Genomic DNA, 16,728 nt, shown 5'->3' with positions numbered 1-16,728 from the left:
AGAAAAACCGACTGTCCCGCAACAAGTAGCACACCGGCCCATGATTCTTAGCGCGCCCATGCTGGCTGAAGTGCAGCGCCCTCAGCTTTCCCTCTAGTTAGTGGGTGCGTTCCAATACCCCCTCGTAGACGTCTACTTAGACGGCTACGCGAGCAGCCGCCATCTTGGGACGCGTTCCAATTCTCGCGAAGCAGTCTCGCGAAGACGGCTTCGCCGAAGTCAACATCGATGCAGACTACTTTGCTGTCTAAACATGGCGGACAGAGCGCGTTTCGCGCTGAGTGAGTCGCGCGTGCGGTGGTTGCAGTAGCTGTACGGTGGTCGTGCTCTTTGCGAACGTCGGAGTATGCATAATGAACGATCTTTCAAACGTGAGTTGTTACGTCAATGTATGCGCTAGCTAGAGGCTAATTTAGCTGTCTTTATGGTCGTGAGATATAGCACTGCAGATTCTTTTACCGCGCTAAGAGGAAAGCGTGCGTTGGATGCTGTTGGTCTTCTTTTTTTAACTTGTCGACGACTTTCTTCAGTCTGCTTCAGTCTTGATGTTATCGACGAACTCGTCGCACCTCGCCGGGAGTCAGGACGGCTGCTGCACAGCGCACGTGTGTGCTTCTATCTTGCTGTAGTAGCCGTGGCAAACTCTTCCGCGGATTTTCAGTTAATCTCGGAAGAACGAACTCGCCTGACGATGCCGACTTGTTGCGCATTGATTTTTTTGTGCCTGTACATTATTAAAACAAGTTGTCTTTGGTTTCCTCGTCTAGTGACTACAGACAACATTTGTAACGGCACAGTTTTTCGTTTGCTGTAGCCGGTTATCACCTTTCGTCCGTAATCGCCTCAAGTTTACAGTATTTTGCATGTTTTCATTTTTACAGCTGTGTGAATGAGACATCTGAGAAGCATGTACACTTCAGCATCAGTAATAAAAAAGGAAAAACGGACTAACGTTATCTTCCGTCAATTCGTGAGCATGCTCATTGCGTGAGAAGTCTGTCTGCTACAAGTTAACCTACTAATAGTCCATCTACATTGTGGCGATTACACATGTAATATTGTTGCTGCAAAAAATCGGCGAACCGTTAAAAACGTGATTTTTACCTGTATTGTCGTAAATCTTTAAAGAAAACAGCGTTATAATAGTTGTACAAACTTTTTAGTTCAACCTTTATGCCGCGAGGTGACGCTAGGCGTAAACAGGTAGACGCGTTCCAATACGCGAACCTGTAGACGTCTACGTAGACGTCTACGAAGCAGTCTTGCTAGACGTCTAAGAATTGGAACGCACCCAGTGTAAGGAACTGATGCGTTGATTCTCTCGACGGATGTGACGTCAAATAACTTTTAGTATTTGCTTTTTTCTGGAAATAAGCCTCAAACTCAGATGCCAAATACCCCGTTTCACAGCGCCCGAGCCACCCGAACAAAAGCTGGCGCGTTTTCGGGCAACGGATGCTCGCGCCTTGCGAGCCCTAGGTCGCTTTTCATGCGTCGGCTTGTTGTAGTTTGCGGGGCATCATCCCGATAGATGCAAATTCGGTGAAAATCTGATTCAGTTCGTGGATTGTTGCCTTAAATTCAACAGCGCAGCCTTCGGTCCTGTCCCTGGCCTGTCTGCAGCCTCCGACTATGGTGAGTCGTACGCGAATGATGGTGCTTCGTACATGCCCGCGAGCTCTAGGTAAAGCACTTGTCGGCGTTCTGCTACCGTCTTGCAGCTTTTTTAACGAGTTTTTACACGGCAGTGCAGCTATGCGGTAGTCACAATTACTGACGCGGCGTAATCACCCGACAGTCTCCGGGCGAAGGCATGTGGAGACTGCATAATGGCGTCGATCCCGTTTCTTCGCGCTTGAAACAACCGTTGCATACCTGCTGCTGTGCACCGATCGGTCGCCGGTTGCTGTTGTCTTCGGGGTGCACTGGGGTATTGGGACGTACGCGGCGACTTGCAGATGATGTGAAACTAGTTGTGAGTCGACAGTCACGGAAATTTGTAATTTGCTTTTTTTTTTAAAGATTCTTCGTTTGTGGCCTAGTTTGTTTGGGCAGTAGCAGGCATTTTGGTGTGCGCCAGCGTGAACGCGCTGGTTTATGATCAGGAGGTTTTATTGCCTTCCTCGCAGCTTCAGCATAGTGGCTGGGCCCATAACAACGTTCGTGCTTCTGTCAAAAAACTCGAAAGGTATTCATCCATGCGGCCCATACGTGGTGCTGCAGTGCAAGAGGTCAGCTTCTTTGCAGTGTCGACGAAGTGCTAAAGAAGGGGAGTTACTGGCCAGCTGAGAGACAGTATAAATGTAAACTGGCCCAGTGCGAAATGAGCCCCGGAGTGAAATGAGCCTACTGCTCAGCACGAAATGGTTACAAGATACGGGCGTATACCCGCACGAATTTATTGTGCTTATATGCTCACACGTTCCACTGTCGAGTACTCACATCGGTGCATGCAGCAATGAGGGTGACTTGGGCTATCATAGGTTCTTGCCCATGAGAGTATCTGCCCTTTTACTACCAAAATAACTGCATTGGTAGAACTCGCTGAGCTTATTTATATAGATTTAACACTTCGAATGCATGTCGCTACCGCTGAGTTCCCTAATATATATCTTTTGCCTGCTCCAGCAGCATCATCACTTTGAGAAAACTAAGAATGATAGCAGAAATAATGCCCCCATAAATAGTGGGCAGTGCTTCGCTTCAAGCTGCTGTCAAGGCCATTGACAGCTTATTTGAAAACAAAGCAATAATTAACCTGAGGTATGTTTTGTTGAGGAGAGTGAGGCACCGTTGCATCTACTATCTCGTAATCCTGTCAAAGAGCTTGTAAGTTGCTGCTATAAGCACTCTTCATTACAGTTCCATACAAGCCGCAGCATATTCCGCACTTACTGCACACATGATTTAACTTAGTCTCTTTGTTGCTATTTCAGTGTTTTGTAAGTGTGCTAAATATTTGTATTTGTGCTAGCATTGACTGCCAGTCTCGTTGCTGCCTTTTTCCTTCTGCGGCAGGCACTCTCACTTGCTTTACTCGAATCAAATTCTACTGTGAGCGAGTTTGCTGAATTTATGCAAACTAAATGTAATTGCAGTATTGCTCTCATTTATTTACATTTGCAGAGGCAAGGAATACTCGGGGCCGACGTACGAGTTTCTTCCACCAGTTGGATTCCTCTGCTACCTCGGTAGTGCAGTGCGCTGTAACTGGTGTGACCAAATGGATACTCTCACTCCTTCTACTGGTTTAGAGCGTGCTCCTAGTTAAGTTTAAAATACCTTGCTTGCAATGTGTTTAATCTTGTTGTGGAATATTGTCAGGCTTGCATTTGCTGATGTGTTATTTGGAAAGCATTCAGAGTGATTTTGGACGCATGATTTGCCGTGGCGGGAGGTGGAGAAGCACAAATGTGTGACTGCAATTTTTTGCCTCTCTAGTTTTCAGCCTTTAGAATTAAAGCAACAGATTGATATGTGAACAGGCCTGGCATGGATTAAAGAGTTTGTCATATACAACAACACTTGACCCTTGCGGGGATAACACAGCTGTGGTTATCTCAGCAAAAGTTCTCTGTATGTGATGGTGTCCGAAACATGGCATTGTCTTAAGTAACTTGGCATGGAATCGGCCACTTCTTGCACTCTCTTGACAGCATCTATTGTAATGTGTGCTAGGCGACATGCCTTCGGATCTGTTGTATGTCTGCAGCAGTTGCTTTGATGTATCAAGATGGGATGGTTGTTGCGAGTTGGAAATTCCTATTCTCCCGACTACACCAATAAAATGCAGTGAAGCCAAATACCAGGAACCGATGTGTTATGTGGTTCATTGTGAAGGCTTGCCATTCTCGTAACTTTGCCAAATTGCTAGAAACATTATTTTTAAGCCCGGTCTTTTGCTCATAGCACAACTCATTTCGTGCATTTGTAAACTTTTTGTGGTTTATAGTTGGCACATTTTGCAGAGGGTGACAAAATTTGAGCTGGTGTGCCACGAAGGTTAAATATCTGCTTATTGAACTCTTCTCGGGAAGCTACATGCAAATCCTGCCTAATGTAGCTGTGAGGGCTTCGCACTTGATTGATGTACCGGTGCTTTACTTGTGGCAGCTGGTCTACATTGTACAGGACTGCCACTTTGAGGAGCACCAGCACTGCTATGAAAGCAGATTCACAGCATTGTTCCTGGTGGAAGCAAACCACTGCAGATGTTGCTCTCATTCCAATGCAGCTTCAGCCAGTGAAGTTTCATAATGCCCGTGTTGGACGAACAAGAGGCCTATGAACTTGAGCATTTCACTTAGTCATTCCTTCCAAACATCCATCAAAACAAGCAACCTGTTGGGTTTCCCCAAAATCCCTGTACAATCATATTTATTTTTATTTTTACAAATAGTTTGTATCATACATAAGCTGGAGAGCCATCACTCAAGTATACACTAGGTTCCTATCTACGTGAAAACTACATGCTTGTGTGCCAGTATTCGCAGATTGTTGCTAACGATTGTGGACACCCTCCTAAACAGAGATAAAACTGAGAGCATGCAGCGATCATGTGTACATACTCAAAAGCAAGTGGGTACGGAAACTGTGTGCACCTTTGGCCACTGTAATTGTAGTACCTGAATCGCTAAAAGCTGAAATCAGAGCTTCTTCTGACTCTTCTGGCTTCTTTGCTGCTAGAGCGATAAAAAAATTCTGTAGCTGAAGTTGCTGAATCACACAATTTCAGCGTTTTTTTGTTGTGTGGCTTGACATGAACATTTCTCCATCTAAGCTGCCACCATTCTTCAGATAAAGATCGCTTGTGCGTCACTACTTGGTGTGATATATGTCAGGGATACACATAAGCTCTGCGTTTAAGCGTATGACTCAACATTGTTAACAGCTATAGTCGGCAGCTGCACTTGGGAGTCTTCTGCATATTGATTTTCAAGCTTACCTTTCTACTTTTCCTGTCTAGGTCATCATTATTTGCAGTTCATCCCAGAGTTGCTTAGCAAGGCAATGTCATCAGCAAATCGCAGATTACTGAGGTGTTCTCCATCTACCCTTATCCATAACTGCTCCCATTCAGTCTCTGAATACTTCCTCTAAGCAAGCTGTGAATAGTACTGGGGAGATTGTGTCTCCTTGCCTAACACCTTTCTTTATCGGAATTTTGTTACTTTATGCAGAACTATGGTTGCTGTGCAGCCACTATATCTTCCAGCACTTTCACGTACGGCTCGTCTACCCCCTGATTTTGCAATGCCTGCATCACCGCCGGGGTTTCAACTGAGTCAAATGCTTTTTCGTAATCAATGAATGCTATGTACAAGGGCTGGTTATATTCCGAGCATTTTTCTATCACCTGATTGATGGTATGGATATGATCGATAGTAGAGTACCCTTTCCGAAACCCTGCTTGATCCTCTGCTTGATTGCAGTCTAAGGTTGCCCTGATTCTATTAGCGATTACCTTAGTAAACACCTTATACGTAACAGACAGAAAGCTGATTGGTCTGTAATTTTTAAGGTCCTTCCCCTTTCTTATGAATGAGGATAATGTTTGCATTCTTCCATGGTTCCGGTACCGTCGATGACACCAGGCACTGCGTATAGGCACCGTGCAGAAACCCAGGGGGCAGCACTAGCGGCGAACAGGCAGCGCCACGAGTGAGCGCCGGAACAGTTTGATAGGGAGACGCGCAGCCGGTGCGACCGCCTGGGCAGGGCGCGCACTTGGAAAAGGCGGCCTGCGCAGCGAAATGGTAGCAGTTTCAGCCAGCTCAAGTTACGTAGCGAAGCACAAACAATGCGAGAGCCACAAGACGCAGAGACAGGGACGAGACCTGGCCGCCCGCTGGGCGTTTATTTCTAGGCTGGAAACATGCGAAACGGAAGACGACAGGAGAAGCGCACGCAGTTGGAAAAGGCCGAGCAAAAAACTAATGGGGTGGGAGGGTGGGGGGCGTAAAAAACACGGTAAAAATGTAGAAAAATACAAAAAACATTTGTGGCGAACGCCCCTCCTCCCAAGTGTGGTACAACTTCACAAAGGCCAGCTCGAACGCCTCAAGCTGAGGAAAAAAAAAAAAAGAAGAAAAGCTGCGGGGAATCGAGCGGCCGAGAATGATGAACAAGTGTGGGAGAAGAAGTGAGAATGAATGAAGCTGTAGTCGAAGAAGAGAAAAAAGCCTAAAAAAAAAAAACGACAAGCCTGAAAACTCGAGAACGCGATTACCGGGGTCTGAAAATGCCGCAGGCACTTATATTATGCAGACGGATTTTGAAGAGCTTTAGCTGTTTTCTGGTGAGGCGATTGCCACTTTTCTCGACGATAAAGGAAAGGATGGCAGATGGCACGCGGTCGCTGATACAGCGACACAACTATGAGAATGGAAACTCCCTTACAGCACTGCACAAGCGATCTACAGTTTCTAATACACATGCATGTCTTCCTTTCTGTCGCATGTCAGACTTGTAGCATGCTTAATTTTCTTTTTCGTTGAAAGAACGTCCTGCCTTATCCCGACTTGAATGCTAGTTTTCTTTCGTTTTTTTTTTTTTTTTTTTTTAACGATCCTTAATGCTTCTTTAACGGTACTTTCAAGTTCTCTGCCACAAAATTAAGTTTTGACAGGGGAAGGTAACAGGTGGCAGCCAGCCGTTTGGAGCAGGATGGCATGTAATGAATGCGAGATCTGTTCAGAGCGTCCACAAATAGGTAAAAAAAAAAACAAAACATAATTTCTTTTACTTATATTTTACTATAGTCTCGATTGAGCAGTATCGCATGAGAAACAGCTTATCATTCGAGGTTCAACAGCTCAGTAGACATCGAAATGTCATTAACACAACTAAATGAATAAAGCGTATGGAATGGCAGACAGCTAGGGGCTTTATGAATCGCATCTACAGAGGAGGGCGAAGCAGACAGCGAAGGATGGCGAGGAAACAAAATAACGTGAGGCTCGGGGACGGATAAAGGAAGCCGCCCAAGAGGAGAAGGAAAGGATGTGGAAAAAAAAAAGAAACTAGCTGAGAGGGAGGAAAAAAATAACGAAAGCAAGCAAGCAAAAAAAAGAAAAAGTTGCCAAGGTAAATTCGCGAAACTAATGCGCAAAACACAGTAAATGCGCTATTAAAACGATCCATTCCTGTTGATTACTCTCTGCATTGTACTGGTGATTATGCAAGCTATCGTAGACAGGGAAATATAGACCACAGGACAGCTTAAATAAAAATTATGCAAAGAACAACTGCATCCATGAGCGCGGCCCACTGGGCGCGCACGGCGGTCCCAGTAGCGCTGATGCCTATGAGTTGCCCGATTTCTTTGAATATATATTCTTTTGCGGCTTGAGAAAGGATGCTAATGCAGGTGAAGGTATAGTGTGTCCTCTTTCAGAAAAAATGCTTCGCGGTAAATCTGGACGCGGCAATACCCAGGCATGATTGCCAGCTCACTGCTCGTTGGGAGGCAGCGATTCACATTTAGTGTCGCTTCGCTTCGTAAAGCTTATTCGGTGACGCGAAAAATATTTTATAGGGCCAATGAAAATGTGTGCAACAGCAGCAATCCAAGGACTGCAGCCTAGCAATTCATTTGTGACCATAGAATGCCGCGAATCGAAAGAACGAACGGCGAATGCGCCCCACGCACAGCAGATCCGCCGCGTCTCCGCTGCACGACCGGGCGCACGTCTCCCTACCAAACTGTTCTTCCCGCCGAGAGGGGCGCGCGCGTTGCACCGCGAGTTACTCCTGCACGGTGCCTATACAGGGTGGCCAGTTTTTCTAGCACGATATCCCCCCCGTCCTTCAGCAAATCTGTAGTTATCTGATCCTCTCTAGCCGATTTCCCCCTTTTCATAGTTTTTAGTGCTTTCTTGACCTCGACCTTCGTCACTGATGGAACGTCCGACTGTTTTTCCCTACCACCAATCTCATTACGGTCCTCACTACTTTGGCTACTGTAGAGATCTGTATAGAACTCCTCGGCTACTTTGAATATCTTGTCCATATTCGTGATGACGTTTCCCGCCTTGTCCCTTATCGCATACATTTGGTTTTTGCCTATGCCCAATTTCTTCTTTACCGCTTTAAGGCTTCCCCCGTTCTTTACAGCATGCTCAATTTTCTCCATGTTATACTTCCTTATATCGGCCACCTTGCGCTTATTGATTAGCTTTGATATCTCAGCCAATTCGATCTGGTCTGTTGGATTGGAAGCTTTCATACTCTGGCGTTTCTTAATCAAATCTTTCGTCTCCTTAGACAGCTTACCGGTATCCTCTCTTATCCTACCGCCTACTTCTAACGCGCACTCAGTAATGATATCTCTGAAATTATTGTTTCTTGCTTCTAGGGTAATGTCGCCATCCTCCGTTAGAGCTAAATACCCATTCTGTAACGAAATCCTGAAGTCTTCTGCCCTCCCCCTCACCGCTAAATTCGTGGGATTAGGGGTGCACAAAATGCAGGATGAACTATGGGGGGTGGGGGGAACTACCACCATTCCTGATCAGGGTTAGCTTTTTCTGCAGAAGACTTGTGGCTGCTGTGTGGTTTCCATATACTATTAACAGCGTTTCTACATATGCCTTTCCTATGCCATGGTTATGTAATGCATGCATGATTGATGCATAGACTGAATCAAATGCTTGTAATATAAGCAGGTTGTATGTAGGGGTTGCTTACCGTATTTATACGATTATAGCACGAGTTACGTTTTTAGAAATTGCATCACTGAAACAGCACTTCATGCTATGTTTAGAAGCAATATCTGAATTTAACACTTTTCTTTTTTTGCTGGTCATCAAGATAGCTTTACCACCAGGTAAGCCAGTTGCGAGGAGAAGACAAATTTCTGGCAACTTCGAGGCTGTAAAATGAGGCAAGGTTAAAAAAAAAGGTAACCATGAAGAAAGACCAGAAGGTGGAAGTGAAAAAGAAAATAATAAAAAGGTGTAGTTATTGAGAGTTCGAATTCTCCTGTTTAATATCATTAGATCATGGCCAATGGGCAGGGAGCGATGCGGGATTCTAAGCGAGAGAAGAAAGCATGTAGTGCTTAGCAAATTGTGTCTAATCAAGAAGGGGGAAACGAGTGGGGGCATGTTCATGAACAGCGATAAGTAACTGAGTAGTGACAGTGAATAAACCACTCGGATACTTTTCTTTGGATTTTTAAATGCAGTCTCCTTTATTGTCACATCCCCAGCTATGGTTGCCTTTAATGTTACGATTTCATGTTATAATCGTGAGCTTGTGTTGGAATCGTGACAGAATTTTTTTCTTTTTATTCTCGACACAAACTCTTCCCTCGCATCATATATTCATTACGGAATTGTTTACCTGTAAATACGGTATATTCTGTGGTTCCTCTTTCATCTGATTGATGCCGTGAACATCGGCTGTGGTCAAGTGGTGTGCCTGAAATCCAGCCTGGCCTTTTTGTTCACTAAAGTCTAGGCTTCCTCTTAATCTATCGGTGATTACCTCATTGAATACATTTAAACCCAGTTATAACCTAACTAAGACAGGTCTGCAGTTTTACTTCTTGGTTCTGTGAAATTTTTGCTTGAAGAAGAGTGGAAACCAAACTAAGGAGTACATATAAGTGAAATCACCGTGGGAATGTTTACAGCAAACCCCTATTTCTCGTAGTCATAAACTTGGGAAAAAACATTTTGCAATTGCACTGATAGGGCAACTGTGGCAGCAGCCTCCACCATCTCCGCTGCAGTTCGCGCAACATGGTTATGAGAGGTGTGAGGAGGGCGGCCAGAGACACCTTGCCTGGGAAATTGTGCAGTCATGCCACCACTGCTTGAGCTTGACTGGCCGTGAATGCACCTGTGTCTTCACGTATGTTCCCGCTCTGCCTGCCCAGCACAGCCGCCCCAGGAAATACATACTTGCCACTCACATTGCCACTGCTTTCCTTCGTCCCCATTCGAACATGCGAAAGATGTCATTGGAATCTTGCGAGCAGTTGCATGGTTGTGCTGTTTACCTTTAAATCTGTCAGTGAAGAACTTAGTGATAGATACTGATTGATAATGATAGTTAGTGACAGTGATGACAATGACAGAGATTACTATGATGTCATGGCCGAAACTTACACCATGATGACATCACATTCAGTCATGACGTTACCAGGCGACTCGAGCACATGTGAAGGTTAACCCGATCCAGTCGTCAGTGCAGCGCCTTTCATTTAGCGTTTGCTCAAACGCCACATGACACAGCATACAAAAGCAGACGCAGTACAGCAAGCATCAGCAGCATTTCAAATTGGTTTACAGGAAAGAAAAGGCGTATCTCACACTTCTCCGCGAACACCTGAATCGAGCCATAAGGAAAACGAGGAAGGAGGTGGCATAGTGGAGGGCATCAGACCACCGTGCAATAAAGGCTTTCACCTCATTGCTCTTTAGTGGTCCAAAGTGCCCCCAGAGTTTTTCTTTTTGCTCGTATGAGCATTCAGTTCAGTGCTGCATAGTGTAATGTTAAAAAAGCACGAGTACCAGGGACCGATGCATTTGTCACCTGCAGTCGCTCATTACGACCTTGGCTGTTCCTTTTATGTTATTTTGTGTTTGTCATGACACATTAATGTGTTACCCCGCCGGGGTGGCGCAGTGGTTAGGGCGCTTCCTAAGGATGTGGGATCGAATCCTGGCCTCGGCGACCGCTTTTCGAAGGAGGCGAAAAGCAAGGCGACAGTGTGCTGTGGAATACCAGTGCACATTAAAGAACCCCAGGTGGTCTAAATTTCCGGAGTCCTCCACTACAGCGTCTCTCATAGCCTGAGTCGCTTTGGGACGTTAAACCCCACAAACCATTCATGTGGTTCTGCCAGATATACAGTAACTTGGCACTAGCTAACAGAAAGTCACTGTAGAGAGTAGTGATGTGGTACTAGCTGGTATATGGTAAATGGTATATTGCGCAGGGCCACTCTAGCATTTTTTTTTTTTATTTCCCGGAAGCTTAAATGGAATTCTTTTTGACTCGGGCAGAAAAGTTTCGCAATTTGAACGCCTATGCTCTTCTCCAGCGTTGCTCTGTGCCTGCACTTCACTGCAGTGCAGGCTCGAGCCAGCGGCAGACGTATACATAACCAGCGCTGCCAGCTTTGGCGAATTAGTCTGCTCGAGGTTGTGGTTACAAAAAATAAAAATAAGCATCAAGATACCCCATGCTCACTTGAGATGCAGACTAAAGGTCGTTCCTGCAGGAAGCATAATCAAAATCAGATGTGGGTTTCAGTCTGACCATAAGCAGAGTTTTCCACATTAACAGTGTTGAGCTGCCCTTCTGCCAGGAAGTGCTCTTTGCGAACTGGTAAGTACAGTAGAACCCCATTATAGTAAAGTCACCGGGACCGGCTAAAATCTTCCTATATCAGTTGTTAGTGATGACATGGTCCTGAAGATACTATCTTGTAATTAAAGTCTGCTTACTAAGCACATCTTGTTGCTTTATGAAAAGAACACTCTAAAATGCCTTGCATGTCTTTCTTATCGTCTCTGTGCCATTTCCTTTTTCATTTTTTTTTTTACCGCTTGTAGAAGTACCTGTTTATCATGAATGCAACATGGATACGAATACAGCCGAGCTTGATTTCAGCTGAGAACCAAAGCATTGCGTGAGTGCGGCATCATCTTCCGCTGTTTCCATCTTTTAAGAGGCAATAGATGAAAAATGCGCGACAGTCCAGCACTGCAAAACCGCACAAGCCACGCCTCCAATTCTTGCCACTACTCCTTCGTGCTGAACAGTGTTGTGTGAATGTTCGGCAGTTTCTTCGCTTTCCTTTTCCTTGCTGCACTTTTACTCTATTTTTAAGTGACCGGCCGTCTTCTTTTTGTGTTTGTAGTCAGCTTTACATTTTTCCCCCTACGCGCTGCATGCTTTCCCTCACGGCTCAAAGGCCTTAAAGTTGGCTTCTTCTCAGTGCTGATGAGCCTAGCGGTAAAACCATAAAAAAAAAATGCACTACTTATTTTTTTTTTTAAGAAAAAAATTTCCTCGCTATTCTAAGTAATGCGTGTGCAGCAATGTCATTTCGTGGGAAGTCGACGCCGCGGCCAGACGTTTAGTATAACCTAGTTTTACCAAAAGCACCTTTACTATGATTGGACTTCAGTTTCACTTTACTATAGCAGGGTTCTACTGTACAATGATAACCGGTCATAGAGACTCCTCCATATTTCACGAGTGGAATGGAGTCCAGTTTTGCGCCCATTGCAGAAACAAGCTGAACAAGCTGGTCATTCTATGTTTCCGTTTTCTGGACAAGGTGCTTTGCAGCAATACCTAGCCTTCAGGGGCCGTGCAAAAATCTTAGCAGTGACATCCTACGAGATATTCAGAAGAACTTGTCCAAGAAAAAGTATAGGCAATCAATACGATCTGTGCAGGGGAGTATGTGCTAGGAGTTCACACTGTTCACAATACAAGTTCTACAAACCTGATGCGAATTTTTATATCATAGCTGTAAGGATACTAGCACAGCCTGATAATTACAGTACACCTAAACAATCACTCTACCTGCCTCTATGCATATAATGTACGCATATAGGCACTATGCACATATTTTACTTGACTACAAAGTTCAGCATGGTAGTTAACCATGCATATGAAACAGCTCAGGTATTGAAAAGCCTCTTCCAGTCATGTTCAAAACCAATATATTCTGATCAAATCAACATGCAAAATGTAAATCTTTTGTAAAAATTTTCATTTTGCACACAAAGACAAAGGTAGCTTTACTGCACATACTGTAGCACGAGTTGAATGCTCCGGGTAAATTTTCATAGTGCTGCAGGGTTTTTATGTGTTTTATTATGTGTTTTATGTGTTTTTTTTTATGGTTTTTATTATATGAACAATGCAAAAAAAAAAAAATCGGTGAACTCCATGAAAGGTGCCACATTAGAACAAAAATTAGCAGTGCTATGCCTAGATAATTCCACTGCAAGAATGCATATGTGCTGACTCATGTTCTGTTGCCATAAACAAAGTACAGTATGTGAGGAATACAAGGGATGGAGGTTTGATTCTCAGAGGAGACAGGATTTATTTATTTTATTTACCCCATTAATCACACATGTGCTCTGTGCTGTCGTACAGTACAGCAAGTAACGGCATATGGTAGCTGTAATAAGACATAGTTCATGCTGGTTACATCGGCTGTCATGCAAAGATGTAATCAATGCAATTCACACTTTTTGTAGTGGCTTGAAATTGTTGACGACTGCGACCCCGAGCAGTTCGCACGTGAACACTGGCAACCACTGTGATTTCGTAGTATCGATGACAGTCGCCGCAGATGATGAGGGGAATGTCTGGTGCCCTCACAATGCATCAGCCATCTCGCAGATAAGTGCTGCCATTCAGCGCCACCATTGCAATTCTTGTTTAAATGGCTATGGGTTGTACAAACTGGAAACTCTAGCAGACTAACAATCTTGTGCATTCGCAATGCCATAATAACATTGCGTGGATAGTAATTTAGAAAAAAATAAATACATTCACAGTTATAACTGGTTCACTGGACAATATTTTGTAAGTAATAATTCAACAATACTGCACAAGAATTTTCAAAACTCCTCTGAGCCTCACTAGGGCACCTATGAATGTCGTGCAGCCTTGGTGGATGGAACCGTGACAGATTATTGTAGATGAAAATGTAGCCATTAAATACTGTCCTTTTAAAATGCGTGATAGAGCGTTACACTGCGGTACACAGGTGTAGAACATAAAAACAACATGGCTGCAGCTGCGAGCTATCAGGTGGCTGTTGCACATACTCCATGATAGTAAATCAGGTATAGGTATCTTCCATGGGGCAGGTAGCTAGTAGCAGGCTAGGCAGGCAAACAGGGTTCGTTCATGGCTCTGGTCCACCAACAATGTGACAGTGGTGCAAGTCATCTATACTTGGGCAGATTACCTAACATGCAGACAACTACTGTAAAGTCAAACACTGAACTTACAAAAAAAATTAAGTTGATAAATGAAATTTACTGCCTTTGGATCTGAGCAAGAATGAGAACAGAGGCAAGCCATTTGGCAAGCCTGTTTCGATGCATTCCCTAAAGCCACATCTCTATGCTGTTCTGACCAGTTTATTTGTTTTACAAGAATACATTAGGAAAGAACCAAGCGATCCCACATTACATCTACGTTGTGCACTACAGTTATAAAAATAAAAATCATAGCTAACGAGTACGTGACCCCGTTCGGTGATGAAGTACATTTACTTTGCTGTACAGCGTACCACTCGTCTCGGGACTGACGGACAGCGTGTCAGGCGTTTATCATTTGCCAAAAAAAAAAAAAAAAAATGCGAAGCTAGTAAATCAACATTACACACTATTAAGAAGCGGTCAACACACTTGAAACACAGCTAGTCTGCAAACTATTACCACAGTCATCATACATAAAAGCAACAACAGGCGCATACATGCAGCATGTGCTGAAAAGGCGCGTCCGATGCAAGTGCAAAACTGACGTTGGCCTCGGTGATCTTACGACTGCTAGGGGAAAGCTACATGCCTCACATTCACACTAAAAATTAATTCAAAGCACTTCTGACGCAAACGTAAGCCTTCGATGTCTCTGTAGTCACAATGCCTAAACACTTTCAATGGAGCGCTTTATTTAGTTCTGCGCAGGCAAGCTCAGAACTTCGCTCAGACGACCTCAAGTGCAGCAAGAAAGTAACCTTGCTGCAATGTTGGGCAAGTTATACACAGTTAAACGTCCCGAAACAAATCGTTCCCAGCTAATTTCACACAGCGATTCGCGGAAGAATCGCGGCTCTAGCGCAGGCACCATGCTTACCAACATGGCACTCGAGTACGTTAATGTTCCACAAATCAATATATTAACTCATTTCCTTCCGACTTACCAAAGTGATGCTCACCGTGCGAAGTGCGTTGCCTGTGCTGTATAAACACAGAACACAGCCATTTTATGGGTTGTTAGCATTAGCAACAAATAGATAAAGCGCAACACAGGCTCCGTAAAGCACTGGAAGGAGAATAACCAGAGTCAATAACGCGTCAAACATTTTTTTAAAACGTTTCATGTAACGCGCCGCAACTCAAATAATTTAGCGGAGGAGGCGATGATGATGATAATGGCGCACGCACCATCGTATCTGAAATTGTTGCAAATGAAACTATACAGTTTCAGTTAAACAAAAGAGGTGGTGACGCATAAACTACAAGTGCGAATTTTAATTATCTAAAGGTTTCCTTTTACTGAAGTAAGTTTTTTTGGTATTGGACGTTTTCGCCACCTGCAGCGCTGTCACTCAACCGTTGCAACGGCGCGCCATTTGAACCGGCTGGTTGTACGGTGCTCGCACAAGTCTCTGCAGTTCTCTCAAGTTCTCTCTTCTCAGTTCAGCTCTCTCTGCAAGCCTCCCAGAGGCTATATGACTCATTTATCTCGCCACAAGTAACTTTTAAACCACAGTTCAACAATGCGACACTAGAGCCATTCAATGAAGGACTACACTTATTCCTAGTTTGGCATTTATTTCCTTTGCGCATTTTTACTCTGTCCATTCATAACAAAAACTTGGAAGAAATATCAAGTGGCTAAGTGGGCTTCCCACAGTGCAGTTACATATCTATAGTTATTTCATAAATTGGCAACAGAGTTTTGATTCAATCATTGCCTGCATTAGGTATGCTGAAGGGAATTAATGGCCTGCAATCATCGCTGCTTCATGCGTTAGCTGCAGCCGCCAACCTTGGCTCATTGGCCGACATTATCTCTTCATCCCAGTGTCTGGTATCCCTTGCTTGTTTCACTCCCTCGAAACCTAATCGATTAGCTGAAAAGCCCTATTTCCTGGATTACATGTCCCACTCTAATGCTTCTTTTCAGTTTTCTGCATCTTCATACTCAAAGATGTGCACCATGTGCTGCAATCTCAACTGCAGGTACTCTACTGCAAGATGCCCAGCACTGTGTGTCATATGGTATGGTGTTGCGGCAGCATAGAAGTACCACCCACACAAACCATCAGATGAGGACCTGCTTATGCCCTCACCTTTTTGGACCAAGGACGCCACCTGCCCAGGGCAAATAGGGCCTGCTCATTTCAATAATAGCTGATTACCTTGAAACTGTACTTTAATCCACATCTGTGTTTGTGAAGGTTTTCCAATTTTACTTTCTATAACCTGCTGCACTGTCCTTTGCTTAGGTATTTTAAACTTATGCTTTAATATCCACTTTTCAGCCTTTCAAATGATCATACGATAGCAAGCTGCCTTTTATTACATTATATGTACAGCACCTTCCAAATTTACATTCACCTTTTTTTGCTCTTGGGGAAATGTTTCTCATGGTTCAGATTCAGAGTGACTACCTGGCTTAAAAACATTACTCCCTTCCTACGTCCGAAACCTTCCTACCTACGTGCAGCAGTGACTTTGTGGCTATGCATTCGACTGCTAATCCTAAGGTTTTAAGATTAAATACAAGGCTACATTTCGGCAGAGGCATGATGCAAAGACACCTGTGGGCTATACAATGTCAGTGCATATTAAAGGACACCAAGCAGTCAAAATTAATTAGCTCTTTCCCATGCTTGCCGTCTTTCATAGACCGCATTAGGTTTTGGCATTCCCGATCCCTGTGTGCCATGTCAATACCTCTACCTGTTGTAAAGTTGCTCTCATCACAAAGGGTTGAAAAATGAACGTT

At 44.2% G+C, this 16,728-nt stretch overlaps 1 long non-coding RNA gene across 1 annotated transcript; it reads left to right on the top strand.

The window, feature by feature from the left end:
* The first annotated feature begins 1,335 nt into the window (after positions 1 to 1,335).
* On the top strand, positions 1,336 to 3,482 carry LOC146194469 (uncharacterized). The gene is made up of 2 exons (XR_014705882.1): positions 1,336 to 1,635; positions 3,127 to 3,482. It is a non-coding gene; the product is annotated as an uncharacterized LOC146194469 (long non-coding RNA).
* Positions 3,483 to 16,728: the final 13,246 nt, after the last annotated feature.

This window comes from Amblyomma maculatum, chromosome 3 (genome assembly GCF_055883805.1).
Source record: "Amblyomma maculatum isolate TAMU_Amacu chromosome 3, ASM5588380v1, whole genome shotgun sequence".
NCBI classification, from domain to species: domain Eukaryota; kingdom Metazoa; phylum Arthropoda; class Arachnida; order Ixodida; family Ixodidae; genus Amblyomma; species Amblyomma maculatum.
The sequence above is the reverse complement of the archived record's forward strand: the minus strand, read 5'-3'. Positions and strand labels throughout refer to the sequence as shown.